Raw genomic sequence first — 9,171 nt, 5'->3', positions numbered from 1 at the left:
CTTGATCAAATTAGAAAATTGAAATAATTGGGAGACATATATGATGATTGAAAACTTTGGTAACCATTTTCATGCTTGCTTTCATCTTTATCTAGCCACTTCATTGAGCATTGGGGCCTCATAGGAGCAAGGGATCTCATGACTGCTTGAGCTTCAAAACAAAACAAGTTAGTGACATATTTTTTTGCTTTTGGTTAGTAACAAAATTAGAAAAGAAATAATATACAATTCAAGCATGCTTGGTGGTCTCAAACCAACTCACACAAGTCTCAACCCTAGGGTTAAGGAGCCACGCATGCTATGATCCTTGAGGAAAATGCAATGAGCAATGATATGATGCCATGAGGGATCTTAGGGTCAAAATTAGGGTCTTAAAGGATGAGTACACTGATGCGATGCATGTGACTTATAGGAACCTCACTTTGGAGTTCTTAAGCTCGCTGAACTACGAGCCTTATGTTTGTCATGCTAGTGATGGTGGCTACATTAATTTCAGGTTGTTTGGGACAGAATACACCTTCAACCACAAGCGTTTCGGTGACTTAGTTGGATTTCAGACTGCTTATGATTCCTCATCTGACCTCCCCATGAGTTATTTTTTTAGCAGAGACGTTGAGAAGTTTTGGAGTGACATTACATGTGGAGGTAGCCCTGACCCTTCCACCCAAATCTCTAACAAGATCCATAATCCTGCTTTCAGATACTTTCAGATGATTATTGCCCACACCTTCCTGGGGAAGAGTGACCCATATACACATGTAAGTGTTGAAGAGATTTTCTTCATGTACTGTACCACTCAGTCACGCCCAGTAGATTGTGAAGCTTTTCTGATCGAGAGTCTCTATCTTAATGCTTGCTCCACTGTGAGCCCTATACACGTTGGAAGCATGGTGACTCATATAGCCTCCGCCCTAGGACTTAATAGAAGACTATTTCACCTGACGTCTTACTGCAGTTATACCTTGATGGATATTGACTTCTGTCTGGACCGTGGCCTCATGAGGAGAGCTTCCTTCCAACCAGATCAATGCAGGCTCTTGATCGAGGGTGAGACTATTCACTACTTTACTTTACCGGACCTTTAGGTAACTTTTGTTATTGATCAGGCCAACTGGGTCTAAGCCATAGAAGGCCAAGGCGAGACAGTCGACGAGCAGAGAGTCGCACCTACCAGAATAAAAGTGCTCACCAATAATCTAAATCTTCAGAGTCCAAGCATGCAGTCTGAGCTGGTTAAGCTCCGTATGGAGATAGCCCAGCTTCGCCAGGAGCTCGTTGACGTTGCTTTGCAGGTCGAAGTATCAGTCACCACACATGCCATTGAAACCGATATACTGAATGATGAGATCGCCGACCTCCGACACCAGATCGCAAAGCTCGAGGATACGAAGTCGAGGAGACTCCACTATACCCTGAGCATTGATGCTATCACCGACCGAGAGATGCCGTTTGATTTCCCTATTTCCTATTGTTTATTATTTATGCTTGTTTTTATTGTTCCTTTTGACTTTATGTTTGCTTTTTCTTTCTTAGGATCTCTCGACCCGTTATATATATATATATATATAACTCTTCACACACACACACACACACACACACATATATATATATATATATATATATATATATATATATATATATATATATATATATATATATATATATATATATATATATATATATATATATATATATATATATATATATATATATATATATATATATATATATATATATATGCATTGTTATTATTATGTTTTTATATCCATTTTATTTTATTTTATTTTATATCACTTTACTATTTTATTTTATTTTATTTTATTTTGTCAAGCTTAATAAAAAAAACATACCATAGAAACCTATGTGCACCCCTTTCTTGCAAAAATGAAGACAAAAAGTTGTGGCTCAAGAAGCAATGAACAAATCCGGCCCAATCAACTCTGAAGCCATGGCGGGCGCCATGATGTCTGAATCTTTAACGGGACAGAATCCCCAATTTCACCATTTTCACCTTCTTCAACCTCTCAAAACCCATTTTCTCTTCCTCCCAACCCCACCAAAGTCCACGAAAAATCCCAACTTCCTCATATTAACTCCAAGCCATTACCATTTCCAAACTTCACTCATCCATTTCTCCACCAAAAACCCACTAAAACTCCATTTTTCACTTCCTTTCCATAAACACCCATTTTTCTCTTCACTCACCATTAATGGCCGGAATGGAGCAACAACATCATTCTTCACGGAGGAAAACCTGGAGAGCGACAAAACAAGATTTTACAAAAATTGCAATCACGGGAGATCCTCGCTACCAAGTATGTAGACGAAGATTATTTGTATACTTTAGGGACATACCATAGTGTTTTCCATATGCTTGATACTTTAGGATTTAACGATATTTTTGCTAATAAAGCACCCACCTATGATAGGCTGACTGAGCAATTTTTGAGTTCCCTAATTTACACTGTTTACCCTGGCACTGCTAGCACGGTTGGTACCGTTTGTTTTAGAATGTTTAATGTGGAATACGAGTACACTACCGATGCCTTAGCAGAATTGTTAGGAATGCCTTATGGAGAGGGTGCCATCTGTGAGACACCCTTAGATGCTGAATGGGCACTCGAAGAATTTACTTTTTGGAATAGATTATCAAATGTGGTTGTCACTTCCTTTGAAGGAATTTTAGCTTCTAATATTCATAACCCGGCCATACGTATTTTTCGATATCTTTTGGCATGTACTATATTTGGTCGGGAAAATTCTAACAAAATAAATGCCCGAGAGTTGCTATTTTTACAGGGTTGCCTCACTAATAGAAGGATCAATCCTATTCCTTTTATGCTTGCACATATTTCTGCCATTCTTAAAAAAGGTGGAGCCATTTCTTTCGGTGGTTTAATTACTTCTATTGCTAGAGCGTTAAATCTCAACGCTGAGTTAGCCACCTTGGAACCACTCCCTCACCGCACCATTAACTTAAATTTTTTGAAGGATATGAAATTATGCAAGGTGCGGCGAGCGGGTGGTTATCACCTCATGATTCATGGTATAGCTATACCCAGTGTTATTTTACCTTGCTCTCAGCATACAGATGTGCGACATGCAAGGAACTGGACATATGCTCTTGATGCTCCACCTTTTACCGGTCCTTTGCCACCTAACATTCCTATGGACGATGAGAAATGGACCGATGATGAGTATGACCGACGCGACCAGTCACCTGCTCATGATATTCCTACTACATCACCTGCACACACTGCACCTTCTTCTTCTGACCATTTTGCAGGTACCACTCCCAGTTTTTACATCACTGAGGAGATGTGGCGCGAGCACCTGGCTCGTGAGGAAAGGTGTGACACCCTTCTGAATACCATAAACCAACAACTGACAGATAATATGAGTTCTATGGTAGCCTCCCAGCAGCATAATGGGCAAGCACATCGGACTATCACTGAGTCCTTACTTGCGATCACTAATGAGCAGCATCGCCAGCGACAGGCTACTGAGCGTCACTTCGCACTTATCGAGGCCACCCAAGGGTCTCTCTTAGGTCGCTCTAGGCAGTTGCAGGAAGGACTTAGTACTCGTAGCAGGTGTCGTCGACCCAAGCATCCTGACCAGGGAGGTGACGGTGACGGTACCGGTGATCACCCATAGTTCCCTCTCTCTCTCTTCCAGGTTACTCCTACCCTATCTCATATCGAAACATTGAGGACAATGTTCGATTTAAGTGTGGGAGGAGATTTTTATCGCTTTTTCTTTATTTTTAGTATGTTTTGTGCGTTTTAGTTGTTTGCTTTTTCTTTCAATAAATAACACGTGTTTGACGAGTCATCTGTGTAGTGTATCCGTATTTCTCCCATTTCTTAACCTTACCAAAAAAAATGTGAGCAAAGAAAATAGTGCATCTTGAATATTCAGGCTATAAGACAGGTTTATGACGGGATGTAAAAGACTTGGGAAAACTTTTTCTAAAAAACGATATTGTCTTAACACCGTAGGCTTCATTATTATAAGAGTCGATCCCGATACCCCATATGTTGTGGCCCTAATTTTTATTCCAAATAAGTCCTTAAGTAGTTTATCCTTGCAGTCAGCTCCGGCTTAAGCGTGCTCTACGTAGGGGACCGATGAAAATAAGTGAATGATCACAAAAATTCCTGCTTTTTTCTCAAGTCGTATAAAAATATGTGCTAGGTGACTCTCACATGGTCATTTATCCCAGCATAATAAAGACATATCTGAAACATGTAGAAGAAAAATAAAAATAAAAATATATAAGAATATGCTTATTGTTGGTTGGTTCAGAGGTATCTGGTGCTGAACTTGGTAGGGTGGATTACGATCCCATCCCCCACAACTACAAATTGGGTCAAATAAAGGGGTTACACCAACTTATGTACCAGAGCCCCATGCTTAGGATCATAATCACTAACCGGTCACTCTACTATGAGTATGTACGGATAACCGTCTTAACGTGATTGCACCTGAATGAAAAGGACTTTAAGAAGACGAAAATAAGGCCTAGGTATGATGGGGTAATAAGGATTGATTTGTATAGGAATGAAGCCTATGACCGCATTTGCGGGAAGTGTCACTACAATATCCTTAGTTCGATTCGTTAGTACCTATCGATACATTCCTTGAATGAACTTATAAATCTTTTTGCCTTGAATTAACTCTAGTTGATATTGTTTTTCTTGCATAAACTATAAAGGGTTTTGCTTGAGGACAAGCAAAGGTTTAAGTGTGGGAGAATTTGATTACACTGAATCACACCACGTTTTTGACTTGGATTTCACATGTTTATTAGGTCTTTATTATCATTTTGCTTGTGTTATGCTCTCTTTTATGTTTTTTTTTTCCAGATATTTAGCTTTTTCTGGACCCTTTTAGAAGAAACGGAGCAAAAAAACAAAAAAAAATAGGGTTTTTCGGCAAAGATTGTACACATGGCGTTACACATGGAGGCCGCTATAGGAGAATCCATGACTCATCATCCCCAACCAGGAGGTAATCGCCAAGTTCCCATGAACTTCCCCATTTCCACACTTGGCGGGAGCCACCTTTGTATTTCACATTCTCACTAAGGAGAAGTTGAAGGGCACCATGGAGTTTGTAAGCTGCTGAGATCCTCTATAAATAGGTCGTTCTAGTTCATTTCCAAATCATCCAACTTAGTTTACAACACTAATACTATATTTATCATCTATAAAGCGGTAATCCGTCACATTGAGGGGTTATTGCACCTTAATGAGATTGAGTTGGAGCACTTCGATTTGCTGTCGTCTTTATCTTCAGAGTCGAAGGTTTATTTTCCTTGTACCAGATTTAAAGCCTCCGTTTGGAGCAGGTTCTTATTTAATCGCTTTTATTTACTTTACTTGTCTTCCTTTACTTTATTTAATTTATGTCCATGTTTTACTTTATTTAATTTTTGTCCACGCTTTACTTTATTTAATTTCTGTCCACACTTTACTTTATTTAATTTATGTCCATGCTTTACTCATTCTTTACGCCTTACATTCTAAAATAACTTTTCATCATGATCAATATCGTTGTGTTTGTTTGTATTACCATGTCTGGCTAAATCTTTCAAAGGTTAGAATGTAAGGGTCGCGGTTAAAGAGATGTTTCACATATTGAATCTGTAGAATTGCTCTAAAGGTTGTTTTGATTTTTAACTTGAGTTTTCTGAAACAAACTTGGTTAGTTTTAACTATTCAAGGAGTGCGAAAGCACCCAAGCTTAGTTAACTAGGAATTTTTATCACTTTAAGGAAAAACGATTACTAAAACTGTTTTCGGACGCGTTGATAGATTCAAAAATCAGGAAACTCCTTGGGTAAAATTTCCAAATCAAAATCACTTTTCAACTAAGTTTACGAGTCTTATTTCTTAAAAATAAGTTTACTACTTTAGCATTCTGCGCACCTTTTATAAGTGACAATAAAAGGCCTTAATTTAAGGGTAAACTCGGTTTTGAATACGCGAAAGCAACAGTTCCTGTTAAATGGATTCTTTTCAAGAGTAGAAAATATTGCCCCATAAGTAGTTCTATTTAGACAATCGAAACATCACTTAACTGACGTGAAATACATTCAAACCTGTCTTTATCTGCACTATATTTATTTTCTTTATTTACTGTTATTTTGCAACATCAATATCTCTTTTATACCGCCTTAGATAAACATCGTAACGATAGTAATCGATAGATTGACGATTTGGTCTCCGTGGGATCAAAATTCTTTTATATTACTCTGACGCGATTCATCCACTTGCGAATATAACGATCAATGTTCATCCTAACCGATGACTGATATTCTCATCCTTTGTATTCTACCCAGTAAAAAGGTAGTTGTAATCCCTATTTTGTTCCTCTGAGGGTTAATCCTTGATATGTTCATCCTAACCGATGACGGATTTCCTCCTCTTTGCGGTCTTCTACCCAGTAACCGGTAGCTGTAAATCCTACTCTTCCCCTCAATAGAGTCTATCCTTGATATGTTCATCCTAACTGGTGACAGATTTTCTCTTTAATGGTCTTCTATCCAGTATTCGATAGATGTAATTCCTACCTTTTGTTTAGTTGGTTTATTCTTGATATGTTCATCTTAATCGATGATGAGTATCCTCCTTAACAATTCCTAGGAAAGAATATCCTTGATATGTTTATCTTAATCGATGACCTTTTTTTTTCCTTTGAGTCTATCCTTGATATGTTCACCTTAACCGGTGAGGGATATTCTCATCTTCGGTCTTCTGCCTAGTAACTGGTAGTTGTAAATCCTATTTCTACAGTTTTCCCCAGCAAGGCTATTCTTACCCAGTAACCGGTGATGAATATTCCCTCCTGGTGGTGCCCAGTGAGTCATCCTTGATATGTTCATCCTAATTGATGACAGGTGTCCTCTCTGTCAGACTTTTATTATCTCCTTACCCAATGACAGGTAGTGGATAATAGATTTCTGCTCCTTCTGCGTTGAAGTTTATTTCTTTCCCAGTTGAGTTGAGTGCGCATTTCCTTAGTGAAATCACATTTCCCTGCATTGATTCAAGAACTTCAGTTTTATCCTGATCTACTTGTAATCCCCTGCAGATGTTTTGTTTCCCCGGTTGAGTCTTTCCATTTTATGGAATTCCTCTAGTCTGTTCATCAATTTTAAGTCGTAGCCTGGCCTACGCGTAACCTTCCCCCCCCCCCAGAGTCTCTGTCTTCCCAGTGAATTTTCCTTACGAAATGCATTATACTCCTGCGGATCTTCGGTCTCTCTGATTTCTTTTCCTTTGTAGCAACATTTCCCCAGAGAGAATTTTCTTTTTTACACTCATATCATATGCATCATGAGGTCTATTAGAGGCCAAAATTTGTTTCTATGTTGTTATTTAAGCCCGTTCTAATGAGTCGATACGGAGATTTTAACCTTCACCTCCTCAATTAGAATGTCCTTAAATAGGGGCAGCTGTAAGACCCCAACTTTGACCCTAAGATCCCTCATGCAATTTCATCATATGCATTAGCATTGGGATCATACTTTGGCATTATCCTTACCCCTCTCTCATTGGGTTTGTTTTGGGAGAGATCACCAAGCACCATGATTGTATCATACTTGTATTTTATCATTTCACTAACCAAAATACCAAAGACATGTCTTTGTATTTGCCTAACTCTTTTGTAGGTAAGGCATGATCATCAAAATTCATCAAGTTCACACCTAGGATTTGAGACCCTCATGGATAAAAGCACAACCAAGTATTGATCCACAAGGTATCTAAGCATCATATATGAGTCCCAATGATATCTACATGTTATATTGATCAAGCATTCTTCAAGAGTTTGGAAGTGATTTGCCTTGGAAACCCTAGTTTGATTGGGTATCTTAAGTAAATTCTCCAACAATCTATCTCACCAATTGATCAAATTTCTCAAGGGACACTTCAGAATTCACCATCTTATGCATATATGATCTACCATGAGCCTAAAAACTCCAAGAGAATTGAAGGTTAGCAAATTGGTTGATGGTGGTTGGCTAGATGAATTCATCTGATCATAACTGGGTCTCCCTAGACCCTATCTCCTACAATTTTCACCATATGAAAATGATTCAAAGATAAAAGGTATGATAAATGACATTCCAAACAACTTTCATGTTGAGACCTAGAGGTAGTTTTGCTTGTAAAATCATTTTCTATGTTGAAACATTATAGGTCATTTTGTCTAAACCCTAATTTGAAAGTCAACTTCCCAAAGCCATAACTTGCTCAATTTTTATGAGATGAAAGATTTAAAAGTTGAACAATCAAATTCAAGATGTCTACTTAAACTTTGATGTATGGAGTAAGAGCTAATTCAACTTTTATGAGCATGTGATATGAGGATATATTATAGGTCATTTTTGCCCTATACCATTAAACAAGTGATTTTCCTCAACTTCAAAAATGCATAACTCTATCATTCTAAATCCAAATGACATGAAATTTGTGACCATTTTGAAGATATTTGAAATATATACAACTTTTATGAAAACACTTTTCTCATTTGAAGCCCACATAAAAAGTTAAGCAAGGTGGAATATTGAGATATATGACTTGACACTAAGAAAATGTTTCAACATGTTGAAATTTCCAAACTTCCACCTCAAATTTCACCATGATCCAAGTTCCAAATGAAAAGGTATCCAACATCAAAGTTGTTCCCCATGATCTAAGCTTTCCAAAGAACCCAAGTTCATGCATTTTGGATAAAGTTTGCTAGGGCTGCGCATGGCTTTAACAGGTCTGCATGATTGGAAGAAATCAAATGCCAAAAATCACATTTCACATTGCCTTGACATCCAAGCCTCATTTGAACTTCAAAATGATTGTACATGGATCAAATTGGATTGCTTCATGGGCCTGTACACACCCATGCAAGCTCGTGCATGAAATGTCCAAATTTAGCAATTTTTCAAGTGTGCAAATATCAGTCCCAATTGCTTTAAATACAGGCCCTTGGAGCTCAATTCAAACGCACATTGTGCGCCAACTTTGCCCCACAATTGAAACCCTCACCATTCAAAGGAAAACTTGAGAATTTTCAACTTGAATATTGAGTTTGAATCTCACTGTTCGGAGATTCAGAAACTCCGGGTTTCAAAGCTTTGTACCATTGCCAAACCTCTCCTGTAAGCTT

This window comes from Lathyrus oleraceus, chromosome 7 (genome assembly GCF_024323335.1).
Source record: "Lathyrus oleraceus cultivar Zhongwan6 chromosome 7, CAAS_Psat_ZW6_1.0, whole genome shotgun sequence".
Lineage (NCBI taxonomy): Eukaryota > Viridiplantae > Streptophyta > Magnoliopsida > Fabales > Fabaceae > Lathyrus > Lathyrus oleraceus.
The sequence above is the reverse complement of the archived record's forward strand: the minus strand, read 5'-3'. Positions refer to the sequence as shown.